An 11588-nucleotide genomic window follows, 5' to 3' on the forward strand; every position below is an offset into this window, starting at 1 on the left:
TTAGGGACAGACCAAATATCTAAAGTCCTTGTTTAATCACAGCCTTAAATGTGTGCAAGCACGCACACACACACACTCCCTACTTCTTTATTAAAATGCATAAAGCAGCCAGAAGCAGGAGCACCAATAAATTCTTCTGTATAAGCAGAATTTTTTAATGGCTCCCTGAACACTAATAACCACTGCTCTCTTATGTGTACTTGACTCTGTTTAACCTTTTTCTGGTGCTTTTTAACTTCTCCAAGTCAGGTACTAATATGGAACTAATGTGCGCTTTATTTTCCCTATAGGAATAGCAAAAAGAGCAGTGCACATTATCGTAATCACACAAGTCCTTCTAGTAATGGAAGGACTTTAGATCAAAGCCTACGCATTATAACCCAGGAAAAGAATTTAATAACAAATTGCAAGGCTAAGCAATCTTGTTTTTAAACATCTGATATTTCATTGACTATTAGTCACAGAAAATAATACTCCTGGCTAGCAGGTGACCCAGTAGGAAGGGAAATGGGCATCCTTTCTGTCTTAGTTAAGTTGCTGTTGACCTCAGCAGCAAGGATATCCATGCAGTGCCTGACCATCACAGCCTGACATCAATGAAGGATGGCTAGAAATATAAACCCTTCTTATCTTGGAAAGATGAATTTTTTAGATAGTTCTCACTGCTGGAAATAACAATTTAAGTGAATGGGGCAGGGACAATGTTGTGTTTCTGTTCATATCAATCACGCACCTCAATATTCCAGGTTCCTTATGAGTTGCTAACTTGAAATGTATTAAAACATATCCCAGACTCAGCATTTCTGCCCGTTTCATTTTCATTTAAGGTTTGTGTTTTTTTTTCCTGGGTTTTGGGTTTGTTTTTTATGATTTTGTCTCACAGGACACCTTGGAGATGCCAAATATATATATATTCCATATATATATATATGGAAGAAATGAACAAGATGCATCAAGATTTTTTTGCCTCCTGACTTTTAGCTGCTGGATACTTTTCAATTCTTTTATTTTTCTAATACACCAGTATTACTGGTCACACCAGTATCCTGACACTACAGTAGTTGTTTTCCAGCTGCATTAATCCATTTCCTGCTGCGCTTCTGCAAAGAGCGGAATTCATTTGACACCAGCAGGGAAAAGACAGGGAAAAATTAGGGAGAATGAGTAAATAATTTCAACAGAAGAGAATAGCAAGAAGAAAGTAAATGACTATCTGTCGATATGCATGTACATAAAAACAATACATGAGTAAAACTGGATAGGGAGAGGGGTCCAGGAACCGAAATAAACTCCTCTAAACTAAAATTTAAAAAATGAGAATATGTTGGTCTTTGCCAAAATGTAGCCACCTTAATGTTTTTATCTGGGTCCCATTTAAATACTATTTTGAAATAAAACTGAGTTCATCACTTATCTCAGCCGAATAAAACCATGACTTCCAAACAGTTAATAGCAATAAAATTGGTTGCTTCCTGTGTTAGCCCAGTATTTTCATCAAAGCTGTAGTTAGATATGCAGCTAAACCAACGTAGTTGTAAATCATTGCTCTCACACCCTATACATGTTTCCCATACTTGGCAATGTATTATGCTTGCATTCATAATTATTTTCAGGCACAAGATCACATAAGCACATAAACCTGGGTAATAGCTACTACCTCTTACCTAACGTTAACCGGGAACACTAAAATATCCTCTAAACACCTATCTACAGAAAGAAGTTGAGACACAACTCCTTCTGTTTTTGTTAATTACAGGAGAATTAAAATCACTAGAATAAGATACACCCGGTAAACAGATTCTGACATACTCTTAGCACTTTTGAAAATATAGCCCTAAAGAGATCATTCCCAACATGACACCCAAGAAAACTTATAACCACAAAACTGCTAAGGACAAAAAAGGTGCAAAAATCTAGCTAATTAGCCAAAATGATTTTGATTTATATATCTCATTTCCATTCATTATAATTATATAATGAAAACTTGTATCAAACCAACATATTTATTTTATAAATACCTTCCCTCTCATCTCCATAGGTAATAACTAACAGCTTTCAAAATTGGTGAATTACTTTTTATGAACTTTCCTTTTTCCCTCTCTCTAAAATGAGCAGCAGCACAAAGTTAATTAAGAGATCACAGTTATGCAAAAAGTATATAAAGAGGTTGGATATAAATGAGTTAAGAGTGACCATTATAGTTCTAGGTCGACTTTAATTAGGACAATGGTAACATTGAGCTGGGATGATGGTCTTCATTTTTGAGAGCTTATCTATATGCAGTGCACTGATTTTGCTATGATTTCATTATCCCCAATTTATAGAAAAAGAAACTGAGGCTTAGAGAGATGAATGACTTTAGGTTATGTGCCTAATAGCCAAGATTTGAATGGAGGCCAATCTAACTTCAGAGATCATCCTCTTCTCCACTGACTTACCACCTCCCTAATACTGACACATTCTAAGCCAAAATACAGAAGTAGGGGATTCTTTTTTTTTTTTTTTTAAGATTTTATTTATTTTTGGACAGAGACAGAGATCATAAGTAGGCAGAGAGGCAGGCAGAGAGAGAAGGAAGCAGGTTCCCTGCTGAGCAGAGAGCCTGATGCAGGGCTCCATCCCAGGACCCTGGGATCATGTCTTGAGCCAAAGGCAGAGGCTTTAACCCACTGAGCCATGCAGGCGCCCCCGGAAGTATGGAATTCTTATTCACACATGTTCTGATATTTATGTAAAACTGTGTATCTTTCTGTGTATCCTGGAGTCTGTTTCAGTTCAATTGCAAGGGTCAGTGCTTTCCAAATTCTGTAGAACTCTATTTTGGGTTTGACCACCAATACCACCAAGAATTGGAAATTTTATTTACAAATAATCATGGCTAATATGATACGTTATTAGATTTGTTATTCTTCAATAATGAAGAATAGTAACAAGACATCTAAACCATTTTCTTTAAGTAAACTATTTTAAATGTTTCTACTACAGCTGTGTACATTGTTCAAAATGTAAAATTCTCTCAGCTCCTGCTATGGCAATTCCACATTCTTTCTTAAGTACCCCGCTTTCACAAAGGGCAGACACAGTTTCCAGCACCACAATGCAATAACAGTGACAATAATACCTTGCACTTCTATAGCGCCTTTTCTCCAAGGAGCTCCAAGTTATTGGATTAGCTCCACCAGTTTCCCTTGCCAACACACTTCTAAGTATAATATTACCTTTTATTACTGTGCATTATAAGGACAGAAAAGTATTTCAAGTGCAAATAGTATGCTAAAGAAACAACAAATATAGACTATCCCTTAATGCAAAGATATTTTGAGAAAAATGTACATATGTTAACACATTATTCAAGCACATTTAGGAGAGTTCTTGTTTTCTTTTCACCTTTAACCCAATTATATTTCCTTAGCTAATGGTTACCAGTAAAGTTTTAACTGTTTGTATGTTTGGTTAATCCATAAGGAAATAATCAAGTTGGCATTTTTGTAACTAACTCATTGTGAAAGAGTATCGAAAAATATTTCTGAATGTGGACAAGCTTTTTTTCCTTAATTAAATGGCACCTTAAAAAAAGTATTCCAAGGGCACCTTGTGGCTCAGTCTGTTGAGCCACCAACTCTTGGTCTCAGCTCTGGTCATGAACTCCGAGTCCTAGGATCAACCCCAGTGCTGGGCTCTGTGCTCAGCAGTGAGTCTGCTTGAGGATTCTCTCTCTGCCCCTCCCCCCACTCCCACTTTGTTCTAAAATGAATAATGAAGTAAATAAACCTTGAAATAGTCTGTGAAAAGAGAAAAAACAAGTTATCCGTAAATCCTGAGGCAGCTAATCGTTTTCCTGCAGAAGTCTAAGAATATAACCTCTGAACTTAATTATAAGTAATTATAAGCTTGCTTGTAATTAAGTTCGCTTTTACCACAAGCATCCCTCTGTCACATGAAATACTCAAATGCCTTAATTTGCCTACACAGTACTAACTGAAACACAATGACTAAATAACTTTCACTCTCATAAGTAAGCAAAGAATCAACCAAAACACATTTTTTTAACTTCTTAGAAAATACTGTAATTATGTCAACAAGATGATGCTGACTGATCCACGTGACCTCTTTCTTTCTTTCCAGAAATATCCATGCAAGTAAGGATTCAGACAACCAGATGTGGAGTATTTACTTTTGTGATCTCATTGTTTATGACAGTCAAGTCAAACAGAAACTTTTCTGTGAATCAACCCGTTTCCCAGTCACTGTTTGAATGCTCCTGTGGACATTTGTTGTAAATAGTTTGACCACATTTGTCACGTGTCTGGAACTCACTTCAGAGGCAAAATGGGGATATGCAGCATATGGGCTTAGAATTCACAAAAAGTTCTCTCGTGAGGGGAAAGATTAGAATTACATGATCACAGCAGAGGAAGTTGTTAACTCAGCAATTCCAGACAGAGTGTCCTGCCAAGCACCAGAGGGTGAATGGGGAGAGATAGAACAGAGTAAGAAATTAAAACATGACACCAGAATGTCACAAATTAAAAATGATATTGACAAAGTGAAAGTTAAAACAATGACTACATATATACTATCTGCACAATGTTTTCATATGTCTGTGAAAAAAGGTAGTACCTGGTAAGAACCTACAGTTAATCAGAGTATTTCATTCCTTCCCCATGAATTTCTAAGACAAAATAAACTGATTTTATGGACATTTTGAATACCCAAAAATTTACAAATATTTTTCAGGGTCCTCCTACCATGAGCCTACTAGTATACTGGTATCTAAATAAATATTAAGGAGAAATAATTAATTTAAACCACCCAAATTTTATTCTACTAATAAAAGTAAATAATAATGATTGATCTACATGGACTTGTCCAAACTCTCTTGTGACAACAGTAGAATGTCAGCTTCATTAAATCCTATTGTAAAGTACAAACACTAGCTACATATATAAAATATGGAAAACTTAGCACCATTCCACAATGAGATTTTTTGAGATTACCAGTACTGACCAAGGGGAACAATAGATCTCTTGGATATAATGGCATTCCCAGGTAGAGTACTAGCCAGAGGTGAAGTTTTGTTTTGTTTTGTTTTGTTTTTGTTTTTAGTACCCAGTATACCAAAGAAAACCCAGCATTTTTTACTCTCAAGATACAAATGTAGTGATCCAATGGGGCATGTGCATGCCAATGTTTACAGCAGCAATGTCCACAATAGCCAAACTATGGAAAGAGCCTAGATGTTCAATGACAAATGAATGAATAAATAAAATGTGGTATACACACACACACAATGGACTATTAAGCAGTCATTTAAAAAAAAAAAAAAACAGAAAAAAACCTGAAATCTTGCCATTTGCAACAACGTGGATGGAACTAGAGGGTATTATGCTAAGCAAAATAAGTCAGTCACAGAAAGATAATTATCATATGAACTCACAGGTATGAGGAATTGGAGAAACAAGACAGAGGATCAGAGAGGAAAGGAGGAAAAAATGAAACAAGACTAAACCAGAGAGGGAGACAAACCAGAAGAGACTCTTTTTTCTTTTTTTTTTAAATATTTTAATTTATTTATTTGACAGGCAGAGATCACAAGTAGGCAGAGAGGCAGGCAGAGAGAGAGGAAGGGAAGCAGGCTCCCTGCTGAGCAGAGAGCCTGATGTGGGGCTCGATCCCAGAACCCTGAGCCGAAAGCAGAGGCATTAACCCACTGAGCCACCCAGGTGCCCCAACCAGAAGAGACTCTTCATCTCAGGGAAAAAACTGAAGGTTGCTGGAGTGGAGGGGGGTGGGTGGGATGGGGTGGCTGGGTGATGGACATTGGGGAAGGTATGTGCTATGGTGAGTGCTGTGAATTGTTAAAGAATGATGAATCACTCATATAAAGAAAATGGGAATTGCTATGAAACCATGAGACACTAAGCCATTGTTTAATAAATCTGCATTCCCACTTAAAAAGAAAGTCTTATTCCCATGAAGGCAAATTAAATAAGCATTTTTCAAGATAATTATTTTCTTAAAAAATAATTACAATTAGTTGTAATCATCACTTAAAGAATAGTATTAGGCTCATTTAAAAAAAAAAAAAAAGACTGGTGAATCACAGACCTGTACCCCTGAAATAAATAATACATTATATGTTAAATAAATAAAGAAAACCCAGAAAACACAGCACTTTTTAAAAGGGTGATTATTATCATCATCTTAAAAAGCTCGTATTCTCTATCTTGATAAAATTATTGCAGATTTGAGGGTGATTTTGGAGGTAGGTTCTGTCTCCAAAGGTGGCCACAGCATATGTTTTGTAATGAGCTCTTGTGACTTTCTCCTAAAGAGGCAGAGTTTATTCCCCTCTCCTGAAATCTGGACTGACCCTGTGACCTACTTTGATCATGGGATCAATCCAGATGTGGTGAAAATGGACAAGGTACAACATCATAGGTGGGGCCTTAAGAGACCTACAGCTCCTGTCTGACATTCAGATGCTATGTGGAACCAGCTGCCAACTATGAGCAAAAGGACCCAGTTCAACCCATCCTCAGAATAAGCTCTTCCTACCATATTTCTTGCTAAAGACGGTGATAAGTAACTAGGGCCACTTGAAATCCTGAAGCAATAAGCTTTAATGCCTGAACTCAGTCTTCTCAAAGAAGAAATACACCAACTTTCTTGAATTCCCAAAAGGATAGCCATATTAAAAGAACCCAAACATCTTTCTTTTGGGTATGGAGGCAGGAAAGTCCCCTGAGCTTATAAAACTTGGGTTTGAATCCCAACTCTCCCACATTATTTGGGACCCTATATTCTCACCTTATTTTTCTAGTCTGTTCTCAATTTTAATTAGAACAACGATGATGAGAATTCAAGAAGGTAATATGCGGGAAAGGGCTTGTAAATGGTAAGAATCATGCAAAATTTTTGAGAAATTATTCAATAAGCCATGCTTTCCAAATAAGATTTTAATCCCATATGCAAGTGGCTCTGCGTCGCTATATCCAGCTTCAGGGAACATGAATCTGGGTTGTGACTTTCCCAGAATTAAGATGCCATGTCCAAGTACAGGAGCCTCAGCAGGCACTTGCCTTTCTTTGTGAATTCATCCAACAAATAGTAATTAGGAATTAATGATGTAGTTGGGCACTGTCCATAGCAAAGAAAAACAGTGTTTAAAAAAAAAAGAAAGAAAGAAAGGAAAGAAACCTAGGCTCTTTTAGAACTTTCACTTGCATGACTAGAGACATGTTATTGAGCTAGTAAGTGCTAAGAAAAGAATAAATCTAGGTAAAAAGATAGTATACAGGAGGGAAAGGAACTCTTTTAGGAAAGGCCTCTCTGATAAGGCAAATTTGTGTAGAGACCTGAAGGAAGGGAGTAAATCAAGCAAGTATGTGCAGAAAGATATTCCAAGTGTTGGGAACAGCCAGTGCAAAAGCCCTGAGGAGGTATCATGCTCACTGTGTCTATGACCACCGAGAGGCCAGTGCATGTAGGGTAGAGGCAGTGAGAAGAGCATAAGAGACAACAGCAAAGAGCCAGAGGGGTCTAGATCAGGTGAGATCTAGTGGGCTGTGGCAACAACTTTGTGTTTATTTCAAGTGAGAAGAGACAGCAAAAGCGGTTTTGAAGAAAGGGAAGCGTAGCCTAAGCTACCATTTTAAGAGCTCATTCTCCCTGAGTAGAGAGTACTGCTGGAAGTAGTAGTAGCAGTGGCGTATATATAAAGCTTTTTCACAGTCCTGGCAAGAGATGATGCAGCTTACACTCAGGCCATAGTTGGCATAGGGTTAGGAGTGGCTGGATTCTGCATCCATTTCAAAATCAGAACCAGTGAATTTATAAGTAGATTGGAGATAGTGAGTGGGAAAAAAACAGGAGTCAGGAAAGACATAGTTTATACTGTTTGCAAAAAAGAAAAAGAAAACAAGAGAAAAAGAAAAAAAAAGGATAATTTTAGGGTTACTTTTGTTGAAAGATAACCAAAAATTGGCCATTTTTTAGTGCCATGTTTTCCATGTCCTGGCCAAAAAAAAATAAAATAAAATAAAAAGGTACATGTCAGTAATTTTTTTTACAAATTATTTAATTGTCATATAAATGTACTGATTTGGGGAAATATTACGAGATGCATAAAAGCAACTCACATTCTATTTTCCTTAGTTAAAACTTTATAACTAAGCACAGCTGCAGGCTGCCCAGGCATAATTATAGCTCCACCTGGCAGGCAGGCCCCTCGGTTTGAAGCATAGCATTTCATTAATAAAATGAAAGAATGTGTGAAATTGTATTTTTAAACAGTTGAAATGGAAGGAAACCCGTAGGTGTCAGGCTCTCTTGGCTTGTCCAAACCCAGTATGTTGACATGTCACGTGAACATCACCTGTCACACTTCCCATCTTTTGGAGTGAGGTCGGCCTTACCACAGGGGTATTCAGGTAAAACACTAGGTCTTCTTAATACAGACACTGCTAAGTTTACGGCATTCCAGAAAAGGAAAAGGCACAATCCACAGGCATCCTTACTGTACCCACATTGTTCAGATGTCTTTGTTTTCCTAGACTACCACGTTACCAAGAAACAGTATTAAAAGAAAATGAGAACACTACGCTTCAGGCCTAGGCCCTAGGGTGTGAGAAGTCCCTCCGAGTGCTAGGGCTCTACCCAGCCACGCCATTGCTGGTGCAGCCAGACACTCCTCTCTTATGGAGACAATGATGGTACATCTTGCCATATTCACACAGTAGGTCAAATCTCTCCTGCTGGCGCTGGTCAGAGAAAACCATGTCTTTGTAAAGAGAAAAGAAGCAAAAACAATGAAAAAAAAAAAATCCAGACCACAGCAGAGATCTTGCAGCTTAGATAGGATAGTCTGACCTTCTGGCATAGGCGTTTTGGCAAATTGTGTTTTCAGTGCATGGGAAAAGTGTCCTGGGGACTGTTGCACAGCATGTAGGCTCTTTAGGGGGCTGTAACATGCTTTCCCAAACCACACATTATCAGTGTCACAGAGCATCTAGAAGTCTGGTGGCCAGAGTGAATAGCATCAGACCAAGCCCCCTGATCTGTGTGCCAAAGGCACTAGGTCTATGTCACTCCCCTCCACCCACAGTTGCCTGTCCTCCCGCTCAGGACATGACTGTCTTGCACTACAGCTGCTCTAATCTCTCAGGAATCTACTTGTTACTTTTACTGTGTAAATAAAGCCTCCTGATTCAGTATCCCTCTCCCCCCAAAAATGAAAAATGTACAACTGAAGATAATTACACTGACCACTGTCCAGTTTCTTATTTGCTCAACTATTTGCATTTTACCATATTATTAAATTCTTGCATACACCAACTAACACCACAATTCCTAAAGCATGACATTTAAAACTCCTCCTGGAGCTACCAACAAAATTCAAATACTTTTTTTATGAAAGCAAAAATCTATGTTTGCTCTCTGTGCTGTCTAATCTTTGATAAAGTGAAAATTAAATCTTATATTATTATAACTTAACCATTCTACAAATGAGAATTAGATTTTATACCTAGACCCCAATGTTACATACTAAATCACAGTGCTTCAAAATAAATAATGTTTTCAGAAATTAAATAATTAACAAAGCACTGTAATACCACTTGTTTTTTTAACACAGCCTCTTCAAAACCTACAGGTAAGTAAATGAAAATAAGTAATGTTTATGAGTAACAATTTAAGTTATTTACTATCTCCATAGAATTCAAATGTTTATGTAACATTTTAAATTAATCCAATAGTAAAATGTTTTTTTTAAAAAATCACACAGCTATGTTCTGTGGTTATAAGGAAATGAAAAAATTAACAAAAATAAAGCCAAAACTAACCACTTAGTAACTATAAAACGTGTTTCTGAGTAACTCAACATCTAAGAATAAAATTATAGATGATTAAGAAATTAAAATGGTTCCTCCTAGTAAGAACCTGACCTTCCTGGAAGAATGACAGATTCCAGATCTGGGGCAGGAGTTGCACAACATAAGCCAGGGACACTCCTCAAAACAAGGAAGAAATCAAAACCTCAAGGTGAACAGGACCTAGGAATTAATGCAAAATCCCAGTGGCCAAGGATGGGTAAGACAGTATGAACAATGAAAAGTAATGACTGCAATGGATTAAAGTGTATCGAATATAGTAAGATCTGTGCACTTGTAGTAGTACTTCAGAACTTGTCACTTCTGGAGGTTTCTAGGACACCAACCCATTCTGGAAAACGGTAAATAGAAGATTCAAGAATTTATTCTACCCTTCCCTATAAAATCTACACTGTCAGCATAAACATTTAGTTGACATGAAGAAATATGAGAGTTGAAACCACTTTGTAACCCCTAGTGAAATAATGTATCTGGACAAAGATCATGGCATGGCTGTTTGAACCATTAGGTACAACAGAAAAGGAACATTAAAATGGATGCATCAAAATGAAAATACTTGTGCTCAGTGATCAATCTTACTATCAGAAGACAATCAATCTTACTATAGGAAGTGCATGGCTCCACCTATGACAGATTCTTGCCAAAATTATTAAACCCAAACCTAAATCTTATGAAGCCTAGAGTTGTAACTACCATTTTATAGGAAATATAAATGAACATATGAAATGACACCAAGAGAATAAAAAAACAGACAAATTTGTGGGCACCTGGGTGGCTCAGATGGTTAAGTGTCTGACTCTTGGTTCTGGCTCAGGTCATGATCTCAGGGTTCTGGGACTGAGCCCCATATTGGGCTCTACACTCAGCATGGAGTCTCCTGGAACATTCTCTTTGCCCCTCCCACCTCTCTCTCTCTCTAAAATAAATACATAAATTCTTTTTAAAAATCAGCCAATTCCAGGGATGCCCAGGTGGCTCAGGTGGTTAAGTATCTGCCTTCAGCTCAGGTCATGATCCCAGGATCCTGGGATGAGTCCCGTATCAGGGACACATTTCTCCCTCTGCCTGCCACCCCCCTCTTGTGTTCTCTCTGACAAATAAAATAAATAAAATCTTTAAAAAATAAAATAAAGGGGCACCTGGGTGGCTCAGTCCTTAAGCATCTGCCTTCAGCTCAGGTCATGATACCAGGGTTCTGGAATCAAGCCCCATATCAGGCTCCCCACTCGGCGGGAAGCCTGCTTCTCCTTTCCCTCTGTAGCTCCTCTGCTTGTGTTCCCTCTCTTGCTATGTCTCTGTCAAATAAATAAACAAAATCTTTTTAAAAATAAAAGAAAATAATAAAAAAGAAAATGAAATAATTTTAAACCAAGTAATTCTAAAGAACAATGAAAAAATAAAAACAGAACAGGAGAGAGGACTGATACAGTCTGAGAGACACCTATCAACCAAATGCCATGCATGGGTCTTATTTGGCTGCTAATTCAAACAAACCAAGTGTAAAAAGATAGTCACAAGATAAATGCGGAAGATTTAAACATTGACTACCTATTAAATGATACAAAGAATTTGTTATTTTTTAATTTGGAGATAACGTTTATTTAAGAGTCCAAATCTGGGGTGCCTGGGTGGCTTAGTTAAGCATCCGACCCTGGATTTTTAGCTGAGGTCATGATCTCAGCATTGTGAGATCTCAGC

This window comes from Mustela nivalis, assembly GCF_964662115.1.
Source record: "Mustela nivalis genome assembly, chromosome: 18".
Classification (NCBI taxonomy): Eukaryota; Metazoa; Chordata; class Mammalia; order Carnivora; family Mustelidae; genus Mustela; species Mustela nivalis.